Consider the following 24154-nt stretch of genomic DNA (forward strand, 5'->3'; position numbering starts at 1 on the left):
GTTTATGCCAGTTATAAAATTCTGCTTTTTGAAGTGGAAAAAAAGTGAATGAAGGGCTGCAAATGGCGAAATACCCTTCTTTCTTATGGGTGAGTTTATTCCATTACATATAAATGCTGCATCTTCCTTATCTGTTCATCTATAACACTTCCATACCTTGGTACTTATAACTGGCAATTATAAAAATAATGTTGCTGTCGATAGCAGGTGTATTTATCTTTTTCAATTAATTTTTATTTTGTTGTTGGCTTTATTCCTTTGATAACAATGTAAGTTTAAATAGCTTAAGCTCTAAACCTTCTTAGAAACAATGAAAAATACATATATGTAAATTTTAAAACAATGTACAGTATATTGGGTATATGTATTTACATGCAATACGTTGTATATGTGCAGTCAAATTGTAACAATTCTACCTAACAATACTGAAAAATGGGAAAAAAGAAATTAAGGAAATAATACCAATTACCATTGCATCAAAACATATAAAATACCTAGGACTAAACCAAACCAAGTAGACAAAGGACTTGTATTCTTAAAACTATAAGACACTGAGGGAAGACTTTGAAGACACATAAGTGATGGAAAGATATAGCATGTTCTTGGATTGGAAAAATCAATATTGTTAAAATGGCCATAATACCCAAAGCAATATACAGATTCAATGCAATCCCTATCAAATTACGAATGACATTTTTCACAGAGTTGGAGCAAAAAAAAATTGTTATAAATTGTATGGAAACACAACATTCCTCAAATAGCCAAAACAGTCTTAAAAGAGGAGAATGGAGCTGGAAAAATCACCCTTCTTGGCTTCAGGCTATAATACAAAGCTACAGAAATCAAAACAGTATGTTACTGGCACAAAAACAGACACCTAGATCAATGGAACAGAATATAAAGTCCAGAAATAAACCCTTGCACCTACAGTCAATTAATCTATGACAAAGGAGGCAACAATATACAATAGAGAAAAGACAGTCTCTTCTACAAGTGGTGCTGGGAAAACTGGGCAGCTACCTATAAAAGACTGAAATTAGAACATTCTCCTCACCATGTAGAAAAGTAAACTGAAAATGGATTACAGACTTGAATGTAACACCATATACTATGACATTTCTAGAGGAAAACATACGCAGAACACTCTTTGACATAAATCACAGCAATATTTTTTATGACCAGCTCCTAGAGTAATGGAAATAAAAGCAAAAAATAAATAAATGGGATCTAATTAGACTTAAAATCTTTGTACAATTAAGGATACCATAAATAACATGAAAAGACAACCTACAGAATGGAAGAAAATATATTGCAAATGATGTGACTGACAAGGGACTAATTTCCAAAACATACAACCAACACATACAGCTTAATATAAAAAAAAAAAGTAATCCCATCAAAAAATAGACAAAGGACCTATGTAATCATTTCTCCAAAGAAGACATCCAGATGGCCAACAATCCCATGAAAAGATGTTCAATATCACTAATTGTTAGAGAAATGCAAATCAAAACTACGATGAGATATCACCTCACATCAGTCAGAATGACCACCTTTAAAAAGTCCACCAGTGATAAATGCTGGAGAGGATGTGGAGAAAAAAGGATCCCTCTTATACTGTTGGTGGGAATGTAAATTGGTGCAGCCATTATGGAGGACAGTATTGGGGGTAGTCCAAAAACTAAAAATAGACTTGCCATATGATCAAGCAATCCCACTCATAGACATATATCTGGAGAAAAACATATGTTGAAAAGACACAAGCACCCCCAGTGTTCACAGCAGCACTATTTACAGTAGCCAACCCAAATACCCATTGACAGATGACTGGATAAAGAAGATGTGGTATGTATGTATGTATGTATATACATACATACATACACACAATGGAATACTACTCAGCCATAATAAAGAATAAGATAACGCCATGTGTAGCAGCATGGCTGGAGCTGGAGAACATCATTCTAAGTAAAGTATGCCAGAAACAGAAAGAAAAATGCCATATGATATCACTTATATGTGGAATATTAAAGGACCCAAATGAACTCATCTACAAAACAGAAACAGACTCACAGACATAGAGAACAAATTTATGGTTATCAGAGGATAAAGCTCTCGGGAAGGGATATATTGGGAATTCAAAATTTGCCCCTCTTGGGGAGTGATGGAAATGTTAGCTATCTTGACTGTGGTAGTGGTTTCATTGATGTTTGCCTCTACCAAAATTCATCAAATTGTACATCTGAAATATGTGTAGTTTCCTCTACAGGAATCATGGCACAATAAAGGTGTTAAAACAACTACAGATGTGTATCTTTCATGAATATAAATACAAAAACTTCAATAAAATATTAGCAAATTAAATCCAAAACTATATTAAGACTATTAAACCAGGGTTTATCTAAGAAATTCACAGACAGTTCAATTTTGAAAACCAGTAAACATAATGCACAATATTAGCAGACAAAAGAAAAGCCACATCATAACACCAATTGCTGCAGAACAAGGGTATGATAGAACTCGACATCCATTCATGATGAACATTTCTTAGTAATCTTCCTCAACCTGAAAAAAGAGTATTTTAAATACTTTCACTTGACATATTTAATGGTGAAAGGCTGAGTATATTTTCATTGTGTTCAACAAATCAAGGATGTCTTCTCTCACCAATCCTATTCAATATCATACTATAAGCAGCCACCAGTATTAATAACATTACAAAGATAAATGAAAGGCACACAGATTGTAAAGGGAGAAATGACACTATGCCTATAAGCAGATGACATGATGTATTCATACAAAACCCAAGGAACCTACACTACTGAAAGCTTCCTAGAACTGATAAGTTCAACAAGCCACAGGGTACAAGTTCAACACACAAAAATCACTCATATTTCTACATACTAGCAACATGTATTTGGAAGCAGATTTTTTTTTAAATGCTATTTACATTATTTTAAATTATCAAATACCCAGGAATAAATACAACATAAAATGTGCAGGGTTTGTTTGTTGAAAATCACAAATTGATGATGACAGAAAAGAAGACCTAAATAAATACTGTGTCCATGGATTGGAAGAATCAATACTGTAAAGGTGTCAATTCTTAAAATTTAATTCAATTTGAATAAAAACCTCAGCAAGATTTATACTAGATATAGACTGATTCTACAATGCAAAACATTATAATGCAAAAGGTTAGAACAGTTTAAACAATTTTGAGAAAGGAAAATAAAATTGGACATACTACATGATTACAAGAATTACTAAAAAACCAGAGCAATAAAGACATCATGGTATTGGTAAAGATATAGACATACATCAATGGAACAGAATAGTGAGTCCAGAGATGGACTTATTCAAATATGGTCTATTGATTTTGTGAAAAGCTGCAAAGACAGTTCAATGCAGAAAGGATAAACTTTCAACAAATGGAACTGAGGCAACTGGGTATCCATATGAAAAAGAAAAAAAAAAAACCTTAAACCTAATTCAAGTCAGTCAAAATGGATTATCGATCGAAATGTAAATGCAAAGCTATAAATCTTTTAGAGGAAAACCAAGGAGAAACTCTTAAATTCTTTGGGTTAGGAGGAGATCTTGGATATAAAATATTTATCGACTGACTCCAATTCCTCCTTGATTGAGGGTTGCTCCCTGGACATGGGGCATGGTGGGGTGGTGGTGTGTTAAATCATTCACAGACTTTTCCACTGGGATGAGCAAGTTCCTAGAATACCAGAGAAAGACTTTGGGTAGAGAAGGAAAGAGATACACATGCTTGAGGTGGGAAACATGTATGGGAAAGATCTGCCACAGCTGAGTGCAAATCTAGAATTGGGATGTGAATCTCCTACAGGAAAGAGGTAAAGGCAAAGTGGTAAGGGATGCAGCCAAACAGGTGGGCCTGTCATTGTCCAGCAGTATTTCCTTCTGTGACTCTAGCGGTTCTCAAGGCCAGAGCCATGGAGTCTATGATCTACTGAGGATGACTCTATATAAAAATACTGTCAGAACCTTTAGAATGCTCTTGCATCTGGGAGGTGAGGAGGGGTGTTGCTGAGATCACTCACTGAAGGGAAGACATCACACGCATGTTGTCCTGTCTCTGTTTTATTGTTGTCTGCACTAAGTAAGAGTAGAGTAGACCTTGGCACAGTACCCAGTGACATTTAAAGCAGGCATAGCCTTTGATTGAGCAATCACACCTCGGAGATGCTTCCTACAGAACGTAAGGCCCAGTACATAGGAATCTATGTGCAGAGATTTGTGTCCCAGGCACAGCGTCCACAGTAGTAAATTGTTGATCATGATGTGTATTTCCTGAGGCCATTGTGGGGATGAAAGCTAATATATAAGAAATTCATTTTGCCAATTAGTTATCAATATTAAAACACATGGCAATGTGGAAACAATAAGATTTCCAAAAGAGGACTTCAGATTGACTACTCTGATTCCTCACACGTCATCCTCTGCACTTGGTGTTTGTCACAGCCCAGCACTCAGCAGGAGGAGCAAGGGAAACAGCAGAGACAGATGTGACAGTCAAGGGGAGGGGCCTGTGCTTCCTCAGCCCAGAATGGAGTCACCCTGGAGGGCTACCTCCTGGAACTCTGGCTCAGTAATTTTCTGATATTTCTCCTGTGTATTAATTACTCCCAGAAAGTCTGTGGTAAAAGCAAAAAGAAGGTTCTGGAACTTGGAGATGGAGACCGAGCCCTGGAAACATCCTCAGGGATCCTGGGCTTTGGCCATTACCCACCTGTCTCTACAGGCTTTTTATCTCATGGAAGCAGGTCTCTCAGTGAGTGCTTCTAGGGAGCTTGAAGGATCAGGAACAAGTTTTCAGGAAACACTTCTGGCCATAGATTATTCTAGGAGCCTTTGTTAACTTCTCATAGTAGGTCAGAGATAGATGGGTTCCAAGGGAATTATGATAACTAAGAGGAAAATATACAGGCTGAGTGAGGGTGTGCCAGGGGAAGTGGAGGCCCCAGAGGACAGTCTGCTCGGGGAACTATATGCCTTTGTGCTAATGATGCTCCAGGTTAGTGAGCAGGCTTTGGCAAGAGGCTGGTCTGCGGACTTAGAGTACACGCTGTTGATTAACTGGGGATCTTTTGAGTTTATAGGGCCTTCTTCCTCAACTCTCATATAACATTTATTCGTATTACTTCATCTCCCATCTCTCTCCACCACTTCTCTGGCTATTAGGATGACATGGCCCTTTGCAAAACTGAAAGACAGACAAAATGCTATGAAGTTAGTGAGATGAGATGAGATAAACTGAACTGAGCTGGAGTTAATTTTATGAGACCCTGTGTCCATTCAGAGAGGCAGAGAGACGCAGTGGGTATGGAGTAGGACAACTGAGGACAACTTTCTATCACTTTTTGCGTTTGTGTCACTGTGTTTGCTGGCTTTGCCTCTGAAGTCTGTCTCATGTGAAGTGGCTTGAAACCACAGAGGAGCCTAGCACATGTTTGTTCCCTTTACCTTTGAAATAAAGGCTATGATTTTAAAAGCTGATATACTGGGATTTATCATCTGGCTAACATTTTCAAATAAAAGTATTATAATTTAACAGAACAGAAAAAACAGGTTTGAAATAAACTCTAAATATTTAATAAATTAACATGTAGTAAATATAGCTTTACAAACAAGTGTTGTTATTTAAAGTGTTTACAAAAATACCTACTCAGCTCACAATAAATTATAAAATAAATTCTACTTGAATTAAAAAGTTAAATATGTGCAATAAAATCCCAGAAAAGTATGATGCCAGCTCATCTTTTAATGGTAAATAACTTCAATACAAAAAAGAAGAAGAAGAAGGAAGTGAAGGAGAGGAAGAAATAGTGAGATAATAGATTTAACTATGTAAAATGTTAAACTTCCGTATATCAAAAACTATTGGGAGTATATGAGAGAAAAAATAATATTACTAATATGTCAAATAGATCATCCACGTCAACAAGTAAAATATAAGCACTGAAAGAAATATGATCAAAGGATAGGACTAGATAAGGACAAAAGTAGAATTTCAATCAAAAATACACATGAAAAATCCAATTCATTCTAAATCATTTAAAAGAGCAAGATCCAGATGTTGCCTATACAATGGCAAAGTCCCTGATGTGCACTAGTATCCAGTACTGATGAGGGTGCAGAAAAATGGGCCCTATAATGCACTGCTTTGAATTTGGGGGCAAAAATGACCCCATGGGAGGGGGACCTTCCACTGGAGAAAAAGGAAGAACTGTGGGGCAGATTGCTTCTAAGAGGAATCGGAAAGAGAGGAACTGGGACATACCTGCTCAGCTTTTCCTTCAAAACTCACCAATAACATAGGTCATCCCCAGCCCACACCTCTGTGGGAGAGCAGTGAATGATGTTGAAAGAAAGAAATGTGTTACAGCTACAGGAGACTGCATAGAAAGAAGCTTCAGGAATTGGGAAGAAATCCCTCATTTCAACAACAAGCATATTTGTTTCAGTTGTATAACTACTTGTATTAAATTTCTATTGCTGAGTGACTTCTGTTTTGCAATAGACAAGGTCAAGAAAACGAGGATACAAGCCACAGATTGGGAGAAAATATTTGAAAAGACACATCTGATAAAGGACTGTTATCCAAAATATACAAAGAACTCTTAAAATCCTAAAATACAAAAACAAACAACCCAATTTTTAAAATGGGCCAAAGACCTGAACAGATAACTCACTAAAGAAAATGAACAGATGACAAATAAACACATGAAAAGATGCTCCACATCATAAGTCATCATGAAAATGCAAATTAAAACATCAGTTAGAGACACTACACAGCTATTAAAATGGCCAAAATCTGTAACACTGACAATATTAAATACTAACAAAGATGATGTAGAATAACAGGAAATCTCATCCATTTCTGGTGGGAATGTAAAATGCTGTAGCCACTTTGGAAGATAGTCTGACAATTTCTTATAAAACTAAACACTCTTATCCAATCCAGAAATTGTATTTACCCAAAGAATTTGAAAACTTATATCTACACAAAAACTTACATGCAGACATTTAAAGCAGCTTTATTCATAACTGCCAAAACTTGGAAGCAACCAAGATGTATTCTCATAGGTGAAAGAAAATAAACTATGGTATATCCAGACAGTGGAATATTATTCAACACTAAACAAATGGGGATGCCAAGCCATGGAAGGACCTTAAATGCATATTACTAAGTGAAAAAAGCCAACCTAAAAAGGCTACTTACCCCACAATTCCAACTATGTGACATTTTGGAAAAGGCAAAACTATGGAGACAGTAAAAATACCAGTGGGCTCCAGGGCTCGGCAGAGGGGAGGGATGACTAGGTGGAGAACAGAGGATTTTTAGGGCATTGAAAATACTCTGTATGACTTATTTCACTATTCATTTGTGCAAAGCCATAGAATATACAGCACCAAGTGTAAATGGTAATGTGAACTATGAACTTTGAGTGATTTTAATGTTTCAGTGCAGGTTCATCAACAGTAACAACTGTACCACCCTGGTGGGGAACACTGATAACAGAATATGTTATGCATCTGTGGGGGTATATGGGCAGTATCTGTACATTCTCCTCATTTTCCCTGTGTGGACCTAAAACTGTCCTAAAGACATGAATTCATAATTTTAAAAATAAAATTAGAAAATATAACAAAGCCAAGGTTAAATATTTTATAGATTAATAAAACTGTATGTTTCTAGAAACATTGATAGATTGCTAGAAACAAAGATAGATGCAAAATAGATTGCAAAGAAAGACTGATATCAGAGACCGCAGCCCACAGTCAAGCACAGAAGCGGCGTCACGATCTGGAAGCGGTAGTGGGGAGATTTACTCCCCTGGGCAGCATACCTGTCAGAGCCAATGGGTGAACATCTCTCCTGACGACTCTCACACAGACAACTGGAAGAGACACTCTATAAGTTCCTCTGAAGGTTCCCGTGGGATCAAGTTTTTGTTGCCCTCAGTCTTTACTCCTTCCATCATTTTGTCTTAAGTCTGATTCGGCCGGGATAACAAACAGCCATAGGCTGGGCAGCTTAAATGACAAACATTTATTTCTCACAGCTCTGGAGGCTGGGAAGACCAAAATCAAGGCACTCAAAGATTTTGTGTTTGGTGAGGACCCACTTCCTGCTTCATAGATAATCATCTTCCCTTGTGCCCTCACATGGTGGAAAGGACCAGAGAGATAACATGGGTCTCTTTAAAGAGGGCACTTGTTCCACTCATGAGAGTTCTGCCCTATGACATAATCATCTCCCAGGGGACCTAACTGCAAATAGTATCACATTGGATATTTGGCTTTAGAGTATGAATTTTGGGGGGACACAAAGATTCATTCCATAGCAGATCTCCCAGAGGCCTCCTTTCCACTATCTGGGATTTTTTCCAGCAAATTACCTGTATACGTGTTCTTACTCAATCTCTGCTTTTGACAATACCCCAAGTGAAATTAAGTTTAATCTTCCTTTTTAATTCCAGGAGAGGATTTCCTTTCCAATACTCTGCAGTATTTGCTAACAACATAAATGACTTAAAAGCAGATTCTTTCCCAGACCCTCCAAATAATAGCCCGGACTGGATGACAGCTTGAATTTGGTCTTGTGAGACCCTAAGCAGTAAACCCTGTTGAGCCCATGCTGACTTCTGATCAATAGAATTGTATTATTTTAAGCCACTAAATGTGTGGTACCTGCTTTTCTCAATGATTTTGAGTCAAGGAACAGGTTGAGAGATACAACTTGTTCTTAATATCCTGCCAAATTTCATGTCCTCAGAATCTCAGAATGTGACCTTATTTGGAAGTAGGATCATTGCAGGTTTAGTTAAGATGAAGTCACACTGAAGCAAAGCAGAATTTTAATCCACTATGGCTGGTGTTCTTATGAAAAGAAAAGAGACACAGACACACAGGGAGAAGTCCATGTCAAGATGGGTGCAAAGTTTGGAGTGATATATCTACAAGCCTAAAAGACCAAGGACTGTCAGCTACAACAGAACCTAAGAGAAAGGATGCAACAAACTCTCCCCCAGAGCCCCCAGAGCAAGAACACAGCCATGTGCACATCCTAATTTCAGATTTCTAGCCTCCAGAAATGTGAAAAAATAAATTTCTGTTGTTGAAAGTCACCTAGTTGATGGTACTTTACTACAGCAACCCTAGGAAACTACTAGAGAACCTGTGTTTTCCTGCCTTTTTAAGGTGAACTTTGTTTTATTTTTTAATTGAAATATAGTTGATTTGCAATATTATATTAAAGCATACAGCATAGTGACTCAATGTTTTACATATTATATCCATTAAAAATTATTACAAAATAATGGATATATTTCCATGTGGTGATCAATATAACCTTGTTATTTATGTTTTTTACACATAGTAATCGGTATCTCTTTATCTCATATTCCAACCTTGCCTCACCCACCTTCCTTCACCCCACTGGTGACCACTAGTGTATTCTCCATGTATCTGAGTCCATTTCTGTTTTGTTATATGTATTCATTTGGTATTTAGATTCCACACATAAGTGATAACATAGGGCATCTGTGTTTCTCTGTCTGACTTATCTCACTAAGCGCAACACTCCCTAGGTCCGTCCATGTTGCTGCAAATGGCAGAACCGCATTGCTGTTATGGCTTCTCCGCACAGTCACGAGTAGAGGGGTGTTTGGAGAGCTTCTGTGTCTTGGCTCCCTTAAGTAATGCTGCTGTAAACATGGAGGTGCATATATCTTCTGGAATTAGCTGTTTTGTTTTCTTTGGACACATACCCAGGAGTGGAATTGCTGGACCGTGTATTACTTCTACTTTCAGTTTTTTGAGGAATCTCCATGCTGTTTTCCACAGTTGCTGCACCAGTTTACATTCCTTCTAAGAGTGTACATGTTCCCTTTTCTTCACATCTTCACCAGCATTCATTTTTTGTTTTTGATAATAGCCATTCTGACAGATGCTCTGTGATGCTGAGAATCTTTTCATGTGCCTGTTGGCCATCTGCATTTCTTCTTTGGAAAAAGTATATTCAGATCTTCTGCTCGTTTTTTTAAGTGGGTTTTTTTTTATTGGGTTTTATGAGCTGTTTATATATGTTAGATATTAACCCCTTATCAGTCAAATTGTTTGCAAATATTTTCTCTCATTCAATAGGATGTCTTTTGTTTTGTTAACATTTTTCTTTACTCTGCAAAAACTTTTAAGTTTGATTAGATCCCATTTGCTTATTTTGCTTTTATTTATTTTGCCTTAGGAGACAGATCCAAAAAATGATTGCTCTAAGTTTATTTCAGAGTATGTGCTGCATATGTTCTCTTTTAGGAATTTTATTATTTCAGTTCTTATATTTAGGTCTTTAATCCATTTTGAGTTTATTTATTGTACATGGTGTGGGGGCAGTGGTCTAATCTCATTCCTTTATATGCCCCTTTCCCGTTTGCCCAGCACTACTTATTGAAGAAACTATCTTTTCTCCATTGTACATTCTTGCTTCCTTCGTTGTAAATTAATTGATCATCACTGCCTGGATTTATTTCTGTTTCATTGATTTGTGTCTGTTTTTGTGCCAGTACCATGTTCTTTTGATTACTGTAGCTTTGTATTGTAGTCTGAAGACAGGGAGAATGATAGCCCCAGCTTTGCACTTTCTGTTTTTCAAAAGTGCTTTGGCAATTTGTGACCTTTTATGGTTCTGTATACATTTTAGAATTATTGGTTCTAGTTATATGAAAAATATCATGGGTGTTTTAATAGAGATTATATTCAAACTGTAGACTGCTTTGGGTAGAATGGATATTTTAACAATACTAATTCTTCCATTCCAAGAACATAGGATATCTTTCCATTTCTCTGTTATCATTTTCAAATTCCTTCATCAATATTTTATAGTTTTGAGAGCATAGGTCTTTCACTTTTCTAGTTTATTCTTATGTATTTTGTTATTTTTGATGCAACTGTAATCAGGCATTTTCCTTAATTTCTCTTCCTGAGAGCTCATTATTACTGTATAGGAAAGGAACAGATTTCTGTATGTTAATCTTGTATCCTGAAAACTTCACTGAACTTCTTTTTAGTTCTAATATTTTGATAGATACTTTAGGATTTTTTCTATATATTGTGATGTCATTTGAAAATAAGGACAGTTTTACTTCTTCCCTTTCAATTTCTATGTGTTTTCCTTTTCTTGTCTGATTGCTGTGGCTAGGACTTCCAGTACTATGTATGACGTAGGAGGTGAAGTTCACAGGAAAGAGCAGCTGCAACATGGCTATGTCATTCCCAGAGGGATGACACTTATCAGAGTCTGTGTATATGATAATACGGCTCACAGATATCTTCTGGGTGCACCTGGTGTGCTGGTACAGCTGGGGGTTTCCTAACAAAATCTGGTAGTTCTCCAGGATGTGAGATTTTCTGGAGGAGGAAAGGCACATTGTCACTGTCATGTCTGAGTGTGAGCAAGTTCTCTTTCCCTGAATCCTCATCTAACTGCCCACATCCCTCTGGACCCCTCTAACCCACATGACGCCAGGCAGCTTTTGCCTCCCCATTTTTAATGGTCAGGGGCCCTTCTTTCTTGAGGCTAATTGATACTGTACTTACAACCTCAGCTTATGGCTTCTCCATCACATCCTAGAATTGGAGGAGCATTTAATCTTAGGGCTGGATGGTGGTGTAGGGGGGTCATCAAATGAAGGCCTTGTGCTTGTACACAGGAGGCGTTCTGGTTCAGTCTCAGCTCTGACTTCACCCTTCCTAGGGCTCCCCACATTCCACCTTCTGGCCCTGCACTTTTCCTGACCCCTCCTTTCTTTAAACATCTTCCTGCCCAAGGGCTGCTTGTCCACTAGTTATAAGCACTCACAAAAGATTTGTTAAATGAGCCAATGAGGACAGGAAATGGAACCTTGCCTTGTTCCCTGAACACAGGTGGTGAAACTTCCCACCTCCCTGAGCTTGCATGCGTGGCTCATCCACCTGGACACCCTTGCCTGTGACCCCTCCAGCAAGCCCCTCCCTCTCTACTGGCACACAGGCCTTCTCCTGACCTCCCCCCCCCACCGTGCAGTCTGCCCTTCTCACCCATGTGGGGCTTTCTCTTCTGACAGGGTGGGGACAGGGTGAGGTGGGGTCTTGCTGCCCCCGACACCACAGAGAGGTGTGCATGGAGTGTGGCACAGACTAGGCGTGACAGGACTCTGGGTTGTCAAAGCTCCAGCACCTGGCCCTGGGCTATGATGCCCCTGCTCCCTGGAGACCGCTCCTCATCCATTCAGAAGCTGAGCACGGAGCCAGGCCCAGGAGGGGAAGTGAATTAGACTCCTGTCACTCTCCAGGGAGCCCCAACTCCCGCCTATGCAGCCTGGCAGCAGGGGTCCCCCCACTCACACCAGTGACCACAGCTCCTCCTGGGAAGTCACTTTGCACAAGTAAGAAGAGTGGCCCAGCTGCTGGCCATACATGCAGTTCCAGTTCACTGCCTGGAGTCTGACACCCAGGAATGTGGGGACACTGAGAAGAAGCTGTGGTCTGAGGTTGGCACACACCACATGGCAGTCAGGGCCGACACTGCCACTCTCCTCGGGCACATCTGTGTGGGGGGACAGGCACGAGGGCTGAGGGCACAGCATGAGGAGGATCAGACAAGTGAGCGAGGAGGACAGTCCAGGCGGAGGGCACACAGGGCAAAGGCAGGGATGACGTGCATGTGAAGGCCACAGACTGCCCCAGAGGACTGCTGTGGGGTGCCCATCACCCCCTTCCTCCCCTTCCCCCGCTCACCCCTCCCTGCCAGCACCTCTGCTGGCACCGCAGGAGGACGCACTTGAGGAGGCAGAGGGCGGCAGCAACCAGCCAGCGGGAGCCGATGGGGGCAGCCCCACAGGCACGTGAGCCCTGGCCCAGCGGGCGGGCTTGCCACGGCCTCGGGCCTGCCACCGCATCCTGGCCGCTGTACATCCTCCCTGTCACCTTGGGCTTCCCGCACACTGTGGAGATGCCCCTGTCTCCTATGACAGAGACACTGGTAGTGCCCCAGATGCCACTGCCCGGGAGGCCCTGTCCACTTCATAGATGGGAAACCAAGGCCAAGCATCCAGAGGCCAGACCACAATGCCAGGGTGCCACTGAGAACTGGACAGCAGAGCACAACCGAGCAAGCCCTGTGGGGATGAGGGCTCAGTGGCCTGGTGGGCAGGGCAGGGGGACCAAGGGCAGCCACAGCAGGTGACAGCAGCATCTCCAGGGTGACAGACATCCCTGAGTGAGCCTGCCAATGGCTGGACCATCACAACCATCGCGTCTCTCACTCAGCACACCTCAGGGCCTGCTCTGCAGGTCAAAGAACTACAGGCCTGGTAGCTTGCCAGTATTACTTGCTCAAGGTCATGGCTGCTAAGGGCTCATGCCCCCTCCATGTCATCCCAGTATCTCAGGGAAATAGGTTCACAGGCAGAAGTCTGTGTTTCTGGGTGACCTGAGGAAAGTCACTGCCCCTCTCTGACTCAGGACCCTACATTTCTAAAAGTGGGAGAGGGCCAATGAAGACAGCCCTGGCTCTAGGACCCCCACTTGGGAGGGCAGGTGTGCGCCCCGGCCCCCTGAGAGTGGGCCTCCTGGCCTAGGGCCTGTGCTCCCAGGGCTCCCAGGGAAGTGAGACCCCCAGGTGCGCACTAAGGGCCACTTACTCAGCAGTCCTGGTGCTTTCCTCCAGCCAGCCTCCCAGCCTCAGGGCCAGACCCTGCTACCTGCCCCATTCCACAGCCCCACAAAGGTCCTGGGGCGGTGCCCACCCAGAGGCCCCACGGTGGGGGCCTGTGACCCACCTGTGTTGAGGGGGTCTCTGGGCTGCCTGGTTGGAGGGAAGGGCGGAGAGATGAGATTCAGTGACTCAGGGCACCCAGGCCCCGGTCACAGATACGCCCCCCTGAGGCCCTCTTGTGTAACCCGTCTGAGCCCCTCCCTGAAGGCCAATGCACCTGTGGCTCCAGGAGCGCACCGCTGCCCATCAGGAGTCAGCGCATCACCCTCCACCGGCCTCCCCACACCTGAAGCCTGGCCAGGGGCAGCTGAGGCCCTGGGGGAGGGCCCTCACAGCTCCAGGGCAGCCGTGGGCAGCGGCAGCAGCAGCCAGAGGAGGGCCCCAGGCTGGCCTCAGCCTTTTTCCGTGCCCATTTCCAAGGCTGCTGACCCCCACCTGACCCTGGCCTGACCCAGCCCTGAGTCTGGCCCCTGAGCCTGGGCCCTGACCCTGGCCTGACCCTGGCTTTGACCCTTCCTGAGCTCAGCCCTGATCCCATTCTGACTTTATTAACTTTTAACAGCTTATTGAGGTATGATTTATATACCATGATGTTCACTTATTACAAGGGACCATTCAAGTTTAAGGTGTACATTGATGGAGAAATCACAAGCTTCACAGATAAATAAAAGCTAAAACACTTCAGCACCACTAAACCAACTTTACAAAAAATGTTAAAGGACCTTCTCTAGTCATTAAACCATAAGAAAAGAGAACAAAATGAAAGAGAAAAAAAAATGACCTACAAAAGTTTGCTTTGTCTGTTCAGGGATTTTGCGGTTCCATAAAAATTTTGGAATTATTTGTTCTAGTTCTGTGAGGAATGCCACGAGTATTTTGATGGGGGTTGCATTGAATCTGTGGGTTGCTTTGGGCAGTATGGCCATTTAGATAGTGTTGATTCTTCCAATCCAAGAGCACAAGAAATCTTTACATTTCCTTGTGTCATTTCAGTTTTTGGAGTATAGGTAACCCCCTTGGTTAAGTTTATTTCTAGGTATTTTATTGTTTGTGATGTAATGGAAATGTTTATGACAGTCATAAAATTCTGGTTTTTGAACTGAAAAAAAAAAAGGGAATGAAGGGCCACAAATGGCAAAATATCCTTCTTCCTTATGGATGAGCTGTATTCCATTACATATATATATGCTGCATCTTCATTATCTGCTCAAGTATTTGTGTGCACTTAAGATGCTTCCTCATCTTGGCAACTATAAATAATGCTGCTGTTAATGGTAGGGTGTATGTATCTTTCTGAATTAATTCTTATTTTCTGGTTGGCTTTATTCCTCTGATAACTATGTAAGTTAAAAAAGCTAAAGCTCTACACATTCTTAGAAACAATGAACAGTACATACATGTAAATTAAAAAAATATATGTGCAGGGGAAAAAAAAAGAAATGAGCTATCAAGCCATGGAAGACATGGAAGAAACTTAAAAGACATATTACTAAATGAAAGAAGCCAGTCTGAAAAGGCTACCAACTGTACGATTCCAACCAAATGACATTCTGGAAAAGGCACAGATAGAGAAACAATAAAAAGATGGTGGTTTCCAGGGGTTTGGGGAGAGGGAGGGATGAACAGATGGAGCACAAGGGATTTCTAGGGCAATGGAATTATTCTGTGTGATCTACAGTGGTGGCTACATGTCATTATGCATCTGTCAAAACCCACAGGATGTACACCATCAAGAGTGAGCCCTAATGTAAACTGTGGAATTTGATTGATAATAATGTTCCCATGTTGGTTCATCAATTGCACCAAATATGCCACACTGATGAGGGATCTTGAGCGAAGGGGAGTATACACGTGTGGGTAGGGAGGGCTATGTGGGAACTCTCTGTATTTTCTGCTCAATTCTGGTGTGAAATTGAAACTGCTCTAAAAAAGTAAATCCTATTAGTAATATATATATAAACAAAACAAAACAAAAAGAGAAAGCTTGCTGAGATTTCCATAAGAATTGCTTTGAATCTATGATTAGTTTAAGTAAATTAGGCATCTTTGCTATGTTGAGTCTTCCAAATCATAAAAACAGTGACTTTCATTTCTTTAGAACCTCTTGGTCTCTTTCATCGGCACTTTATAGTTTTTAGCATACAAATTCTATAAGTATTTTATTAGATTTACACCTAAGTACTTCATTTGGTTCAGTAATTACAACTGGTGTTTCATTTTTAAACTATGTGTTATGAATTTTTTTTTATTATTTACAAGTGCAGTTGACTTTTGAATGTTATTATTGCAATGTTACTGAAGTCACTTATCAGTTCTAGAAGTTTTTTGTATTTTTTTTTTGGATTATCTCCATCTACATAGATACTCACGTCACCTGTAATAGCAATAATTTTATTTTACTTCTTCCTTTAGAACTGGTATGACTTTTCCTTGCCTTTTGCAGCATTGATAATTTCCAGTACTATAAAGAATAAGCATTATGAGAGTAAACATCCTTGCCTTGCTCCCAGTCTTAGGGAGAAAGCATTCAGTCTTTGACCATAAGAAATGGTTTTAATTGTAGGTTTTTTGTAAATGTTCTTTATCCATTTAAGTTGGGTTCAACCTAGGAACACAAGGATGGTTCAACATACACAAATCAATCAATGTAATACACCACATCAACAAGAGAAAGGACAAAAACCACATGATCATCTCAATAGATGCAGAAAAAGCATTTGATAAAATTCAACACCGATTCATGATAAAAACTCTCACCAACGTGGGTATAGAGGGAACGTATCTCAACATAATAAAAGCTATTTATGACAAAGTACAGCCAGCACAGTACTCAATGGTGAAAAACTGAAAACCTTCCCACTAAAATCTGGGATAAGACAAGGTTGTCCACTCTCACCACTTGTATTCAACTTACTCTTGGAAGTCCGAGCCACAGCATTCAGGGAAGAAAAAGAAATAAAGGGGATCCAAATTGGAAAAGAAGAATTAAAATAGTGTCTATATGCAGATGGCATGATACTATATATAGAAAACCCTAAAAGTCCCACACAAAAACTACTAGAATTAATAAAAGAATTCAGCAAGGTAGCAAGATACAAGACTAATGAACAAAAATCAGTTGCATTTCTTTATGTTAATGATGAATCAATGGGAAAAGAAATTAAAGAAACAATCCCTTTTAAAATAGCACCCAAAGTAATAAAATACCTAAGAATAAATCTAACCAAGAAGGCGAAAGACTTATACACGGAGAACTACAAAACATTGATTAAGGAAATTAAGGAAGACCTTAAAAATGGAAAGATAACCCCTGTCCTGGATTGGAAGAATCAATATTGATAAAATGGTCATACTGCCCAAGGCAATCTACAGATTTAATGCAATCTCTGTCAAATTACCCAGGGCATATTTCACAGAACTAGAACAAATCATAATGAAATTTATATGGAATCACAAAAGACCCAGAATTGCCAAAGCATTACTGAAGAAAAAGAATGAGACTGGAGGAATAACCCTTCCAGACTTCAGACTATACTACAGAACTACAGTCATCAAAACAGCATGGGACTGGTACAAAAACAGACATATGGATCAATGGAACAGAACAGAGAGCCCAGAAATTAACCCACAAACTTTTGGTCAATTAGTATTTGACAAAGGAGGCAAAAACATACACAATGGAATAAAGACAGTCTCTTCAAAAAATGGTGTTGGGAAAACTGGACAGCAGAATATAAATCAGTGAAGCTAGATCACTTCTTCATACCATACACTAAAATAAACTCAAAATGGATTAAAGACATAAACATGAGATACAATAAACCTCCTAGCAGAAAACATAGGCAAAACATTATCTCACATACATCTCAGCAATGATCTCCTAGGGCAGTCTATTCAAGAAATAGAAATAAAAGCAAAAATAAAAAATGAGACCTAATCAAACTTAAAAGATTTTACACAGCAAAGGAAACCACAAGCAAAACAAAAACAATCTACAGAAAGGGAGAAAAGTTTTGCAAAAGATGAAACTGACAAAGGCTTGATTGCCAGAATATATAAACAGCTCATATAAGTTAATAAGAAAAAAAAAATCCGAAAATGGGCAGAAGACCTAAACAAGCAATTCTCCAATGAAGACATACAAATGACCATTAGGCATATGAAAAAAGGCTCAATGCTATTTATCAGAGCTACAATGAGTTATCACCTCACACCAGTCAGAATGGCCATCATTCAAAAGTTCACAAATGACAAATGCTACAGAGGCTGTGGAGAAAAGGGAACCCTCATACCCTGCTGGTGTGAATGCAGTTTGGTGCAGCCATTGTGGAAAACAGTATGGTGATTCCTCAAAAGACTAGGAATAGACTTACCATATGACCCAGCAATCCCACTCTTGGGCATATATCCAGAGGGAACCTTAATTCAAAATGACACCTGCACCCCAATGTACATAGCAGCAGTATTTAAAATAACCAAGACATGGAAACAGCCTAAATGCCCATTGACAGATGACTGGATAAAGAAGCTGTGGTATACTTATTCAATGAAATACTACTCAGCCATAAAAATGACAACACAATGCCATTTGCAGCAACATGGGTGTCCCTGGAGAACGTTATTCTAAGTAAAGTAAGCCAGAAAGAGAAAGAAAAATACCATATGATAATCATTCATATGTGGAATTTAAAAAAAACAAAAAAACAAAAGAAGATAAATGAATTTAAATGTTAAACAGAAACAGACTCACAGACATAGAATACAAACTTGTGGTTGCCAGGAGGAAGGGGGGTGGGAAGGCACAGACTGTGAGTTCAAGATTTGTAGATACTGACAGATATATACAGAATAGATAAACAAGTCAATACTGTACAGCACAGGGAAATTAACTCAAGATCTTGTAGTAGCTCACAGGGAAATAGAATATGAAAATAATATATATATATGCATGTTACGACTGAAAAATTGTGCTGTACACTAGAAATTGATACAGCATTGTAAACCGGCTATAACTCAATAAAAATAAATTTAAAAAACATAAGAGGGTCTTTGATATTTATTTATTCAAGGCATATTCATGGAGCACCATCTATTGAGTTATGTCAGAAACCGTTCTTGATTGGGAAGCAACTGGAACTACCGCTGCCATGTCGGAGGACACAGCACCAGCATGTTTCACACCACGGCGAAGAAAGACATTGTCAGTTTAATATGTTTCACATGTTTGCAAGAAGCAGTTCTTCTCAAATATAACCAGTTCAGAAATGCCTTATTGTAGGACATAGCAATGTTGTGAGGGAAGGCAGTGACAGAAGTTTCTGGTGCACTCTAAAAGTGACTTAAAAGGGAGAGAGGAAGGGTAATGTTTTATCAGGGCTTACCCAAGGATGATATTATTTTGGGGTTTTATAGCCATAAGAAAGTTATACTACGTAGTGAGTTGGCAGAGTTGTATGTACTGTGTAATGGGTTGGCAGTAATATCACAAATGTAGGAAATATTCTGCAAGACCACTCAATTCCCTTTGGGATTACCCACTCACGTGTCTCAGTAGTCTAGGTTGTTTATTTGGTATCAAATTAGAACACATTATCTTGACCCACTATAAAACTGCCTTCGTTGAATTATGCCTAAGGATTATGCCCTGGCGTTTACTGCGGGGCAGCCTTATGAATTTCATTGCCGCATCTGTCACAGAAATAAGGACACTGTCTAACATCATTCATCCCTCCCTCATGTGACACTCCCTCCAAAAACGTCCCCCATTCCTTCCTCCCTTCCCTCTTTCTTTTTTCTTTTATTTAAACATCTGAATGCGGTTGATGTAATTAAGTTCTGACATTAACTACATGGAACCCTGTCCATCCTCTCCCCTTGACTTCCCACTTCTTCTTGTAAGTCCTTCCTTCTAATTTATTTTCACTTGTGTTATTTTATTTCCTCCTTGTATTTTTTGGTAACGGGTCATTTGCTCTGACTTCAAATAATATTCTGACAAATTATTGCTTCCTAGGTATATTGTTATTAGGAAGAACAGCAGTGGCAGGAGGGTTTGATCTTGCATGCCAGCACCGGGCGATGGTGATGGCTGCCTGAAGCCTGGTGTGGAGAAGGAAAGGCGTGCCATGCTCGATTAGCGACATCTGCGATGAGCATGTTAGGAGAACTTGTTGGCGCTTCTACCAGGTGTTTGACATCTGTGTCTTAAGTAGAATACATGGCTATTCTAATAACAAGGAAGCATAAACAAGTGAATTAATGACTTTCTGACTTATAAACCAGTGATTTGTAAGTTTCATTAGCCCACATCCATTCTCCAAAGCATGATTATATTTACGGGAAATGGAGAAAAATAAAAGGGGGTGGTGGGTTCCTAAACTGCGATATAAAAAGAATAAAATAGTACAAGCCCCCTGGCCAGGCTCTGCTATGATCTGGATGCCCCGATTGTAAACATGCAGAAACTGAACCTGGAGAGGATGGAGGGCTGCCTTCGTCTCCCAGCCGGCCAGCGGGAGGAGAGCAGGGCGCCAGACCAGACCCGTTTGGGCAAGGAAGTGGGCCAGGAAGCCCAGCCCTGCGCGGCTCCTTTGGCAAGAGGTCCGCCGCGCCGCCGGGGGAACTTTTCGGAACTGCAGGCTGCGGCAGGGGCCGGGGGGGGGGGGGGACCATCCAGACTGGGGATTAGAGGGGAGTGGACCCGGAGGAAGGGGGATAGCGGCGATGGCCGGTTTAACGCCAAGAGTGCCCAACGTGCAAGGCGCGATCCCCCGGCCCTTCCGAAGGGAGGTGGTGAGGGGGGCGCCGGGAGGTCTGGGGCCTCGGGCGGGCTGTTGCGGGGGGGGGGCGGGGAGCGCAGACCCGGGCCGGGGCGCGGGAGTCGGCGCCGGGGCAGAGGCACCGGTGCGCCCGGGGTGGGCGACTCACCCCGGCCGCCGAGCGGCTCCACGGCGAAGACGCCCCGCCGGCCCCGCGTGGCCCCGGGACGGCCCCTCCACGCCGCCTCGGCCGCGCCCCTCCCGGGCAAGCGGGAGGGCGGCTGGGCGCGGCCCCGGGACACCCCGAGCCGGAGTCGGGGAGGGGCTGGGGGGGTCGGGGGCGCGGTGCGCAGGGGGGCGGGGGGCTGGGGTGGCCCCCAGTGCCGACCAGGAACAGGCCCCGCTCTGCTGTCCTGCGCGCCCCCAGCCTAGGAGCGGGGACCCCCGCCTGGGGAGGCCCCGCCCTCGGCCCAGCAGCCGGTCTGCCCTCCTGCCGCCTAAACGAAACCGGGCGGGGGGTGGGGGGGCGACAGCGACCAGACGGGAGCGCGGAAGGAAGCACAGCCGCTCGTGCTGGCGGTGGGAACAGCGGTGACCGGGACGGCGGCGTCCCCGCGCTCCCAGCTGTGTCCCTTGAGGCAAGTCACTCAGCGTCTCAGAAACCTGGTGAGACCGGAGCGGGAAGTGATTCTCAGCACAGGGAATCCCTTTCCAACAACTGCGGAGAGCCTTGTGTCCTGGGCCCGATCTCAATCCCCCCTCGGCCCTAATCTCTTCCTCACTTGGGTGCCCTAAAGCTGGGGGGCACTTCAGAATCTGATGAAGTCAGCCGGGGGTGGGAGGGTGCAGGGGAGCAGCCCAGAGGCTTCCCTGTCCCCACCCCCACCGTCTTTTGGTCCCTGGGATACCACCAACCCTGACCCTGAAAGGGGCCCTGACATCTGCTAAAAGGGAGGCAGCCTGGTGACCAGATGGGCTGGTGGCCTCTAAGGTGAGCTGGCTGGAAAAATCCCAGCAGGACCCAAATTCCCTAGGGGAGACAAGGGAGCTGGTGGACATGCAAACTTGCACCTGAGCCTCTGGGGGAGGGGCTGGAGCTGGAGGCCTGAGGAGCAAGTGGCTATTAACTGGGAGGGAGGAGGCAGTCTGCCCATCTCCTGCTCCCTCCCACCCTTCCTCAACAGCCAACTCAAGAGCCCTCATCATTCAGAGTCATGAATTGCAAGATTCTAACTTTCTAAGTTGGGGCAACTGAGGCCTGCAGCCAAGCCTTGGGAAGAATGAGCCAAGTGCCTAAATTACCAGCCATTTTTAAGACCTTGATTTTCAGGCCAAACTCTTCCTTGCCAGCCTCCAGTCCTCTGGGTTGCCCCTTCCCAACCCTATCCTCCTGGGCAGCAGCTGCCCCCCATTCCCCTCTCCCAGGCACAGAGGGGAAACTGCTTTAATTCAAATCTGGCAGGTCATGCAGATCCCAGCCTGGGTCTCCCTAGAGAGAAGTGGAGGAGGGCTGGCTGGTCAGGTGGCTTCCTCCCTGCAAAGTGAGAGGGTGGGAGGTAAAGGGAGGGAACCTTTGCCAGAGCTTGTTCTGAATTTGGAAAGTGTGGGACCAAATTCCAAGCAGTCTCCGTGGTGAATCTGGGGCAGGAAGTCATCTGGAGCAGGAAAATCTGCCAGCAGATATGCAGTGTCTCAGCGTGAGGCTCCATGTAGGCTCAAACCACACACACACATACACACTCCCCTCTGGGCCACTACCCGGTCCCTGTGCAGATATTCCAGAGACCTCCGGTGAGGGGATTGGGATCTCCATTGCCAGGGGCCACACGCCACCCTCTCTTTTGCCTTCTGCCACCCTGACTGTGGCAGCCCCGTGCCCAGAGGTAGGCCAGGACTTCAGCGCCAAGAGGGTGCTGAGGCGTGCATGACTCCCTCTGCAGTCCCTTCTTTATCCTGCCTTCCACTGGAGGGGAATCATCTTCCTCTGAGTGATGCTTGAAGGAGTGGAAGGGGCCACACAGCTGCCCCCTCACCACCCACCTGAGGAGGCAGCAGCTGCCATGAGTTCCTGAGACACGTGGCTGCCCCCACAGAGTCACCCCTCAGGCTGAGGCCGGGGGTGCCCGTTGCTATCAAGCTCCACGGGGAAGCCCCAGCTTCAGGAAGCACATTTTCCGCAAACTCAGCACCCAGCTAAGCCCTGTGGGAGGAATGGTAAAGCCAAGAGCCTGGGGCAGCTCCTGCCAGACTAGAGATGGCTGGAAGCTGTGGGCACCTCTCTTGTGGCCTAGAAGGCTGCCTCTGGAGATGGAGGGTCAAAAGCACCCCAGGGCAAGCCAGAAATCCAGGAGTCAGCCTCCTGGTTCCATTCTCAGCCTAATAACTCCAGCTTCTGAAGAAGTTCACCCCCACGCTGGGCTGGCTGTGTGGCTGCAGAGCTCTGATGTTGAAACCTTCAGGCCCCAGGGAGGAGAGCTGGCTGCCACAATCAGAGAGGTGGGTTTTAGCTTGAACTCATCCAGCCTTGGAAATGCACTCAACAGCTCCCTGGTCTGCCTGTTTCATATGTCTCCGCTCCTGGTTTGTTCTGCATTCCTTAGAGCACTGCTGGCCCTGCATGGTTGTCACAGGTGGGATCTGACCATATCAATATTCCAACCCGCCCTTTTCAACCTGTCACTTCCCTGCTGAAAATTTTCAAATATCCCCAGAACTTTAAGGTGAGCTTCAAACTGTATCTTCCAGCATTGGAGGCTCCCATCTTCCTTTCCAGTCTTATCTTGGTTTCCCCTTCAGCCACTGCTGTAAACTGATCGCCCCACTTGCACTCACCCCCTCCCTCTGCATTTCCTCCTCCATCTGTCCATATCTTGGTCATCCCTTCACACCCATGGCCCCTGCTCTGAACTCTCAGGATGATCCAGTGTGTCCCGCACGAGCTCTTTGTGCTCACTACCATGTAGCATTGTTTCACTCATGCCTGCTCAGTCACTGCCACTTGACTATTATCTTTATGAAGAAAGAAAAGTGCTCTCTCTACTCCCATTGTGCCAGGACCCAAGAATTTAAGTAGGAGGTGGGCGAATCCCCTTTTGGGAGCATTCTCCTCACCAACGGCTGTGCCTGACACTAGGTGGTGCCAAGGAGCCCGTCCCACTTGGGCCTGATGTTCTGGTCTGACAACTCCTGAGCCACAGACACTCTTGATCTTTCCTATGAAAATAAAGGCAACCATCCAGGCAAACGGTAAGACAGTGATATCAAGGTGTGAATTATATCCTGGTGCCTGGAGGCAACACACAATCTCTGCCAAGATTCCTTCGAAAAGGAGACAGCACAAAAGCACCCACTGAAGCCCAGATTTGATCTTTCCCTCAGACTGACTGGGGCACAGGGTGGGTCTAGGGCGCCCAGCAGCGCTCATGCCCCTTTCTGACATGGCCTCTGGGATTAGGACTGAGGGTGATGAGTGAATCAAGCCAAAAATCTGTCAGGCGGCCACTGCCTCCTGCCTGATTCAAACATACCCCCAGCGCAGGCAAGCCTGGCATCCATTTCCAAATCAACCACCAGTGAAGCCAGCTGGAGCTCCCAGGCAAGGGGCTGG

This window comes from Vicugna pacos, chromosome 11 (genome assembly GCF_048564905.1).
Source record: "Vicugna pacos chromosome 11, VicPac4, whole genome shotgun sequence".
Taxonomy (NCBI): Eukaryota; Metazoa; Chordata; class Mammalia; order Artiodactyla; family Camelidae; genus Vicugna; species Vicugna pacos.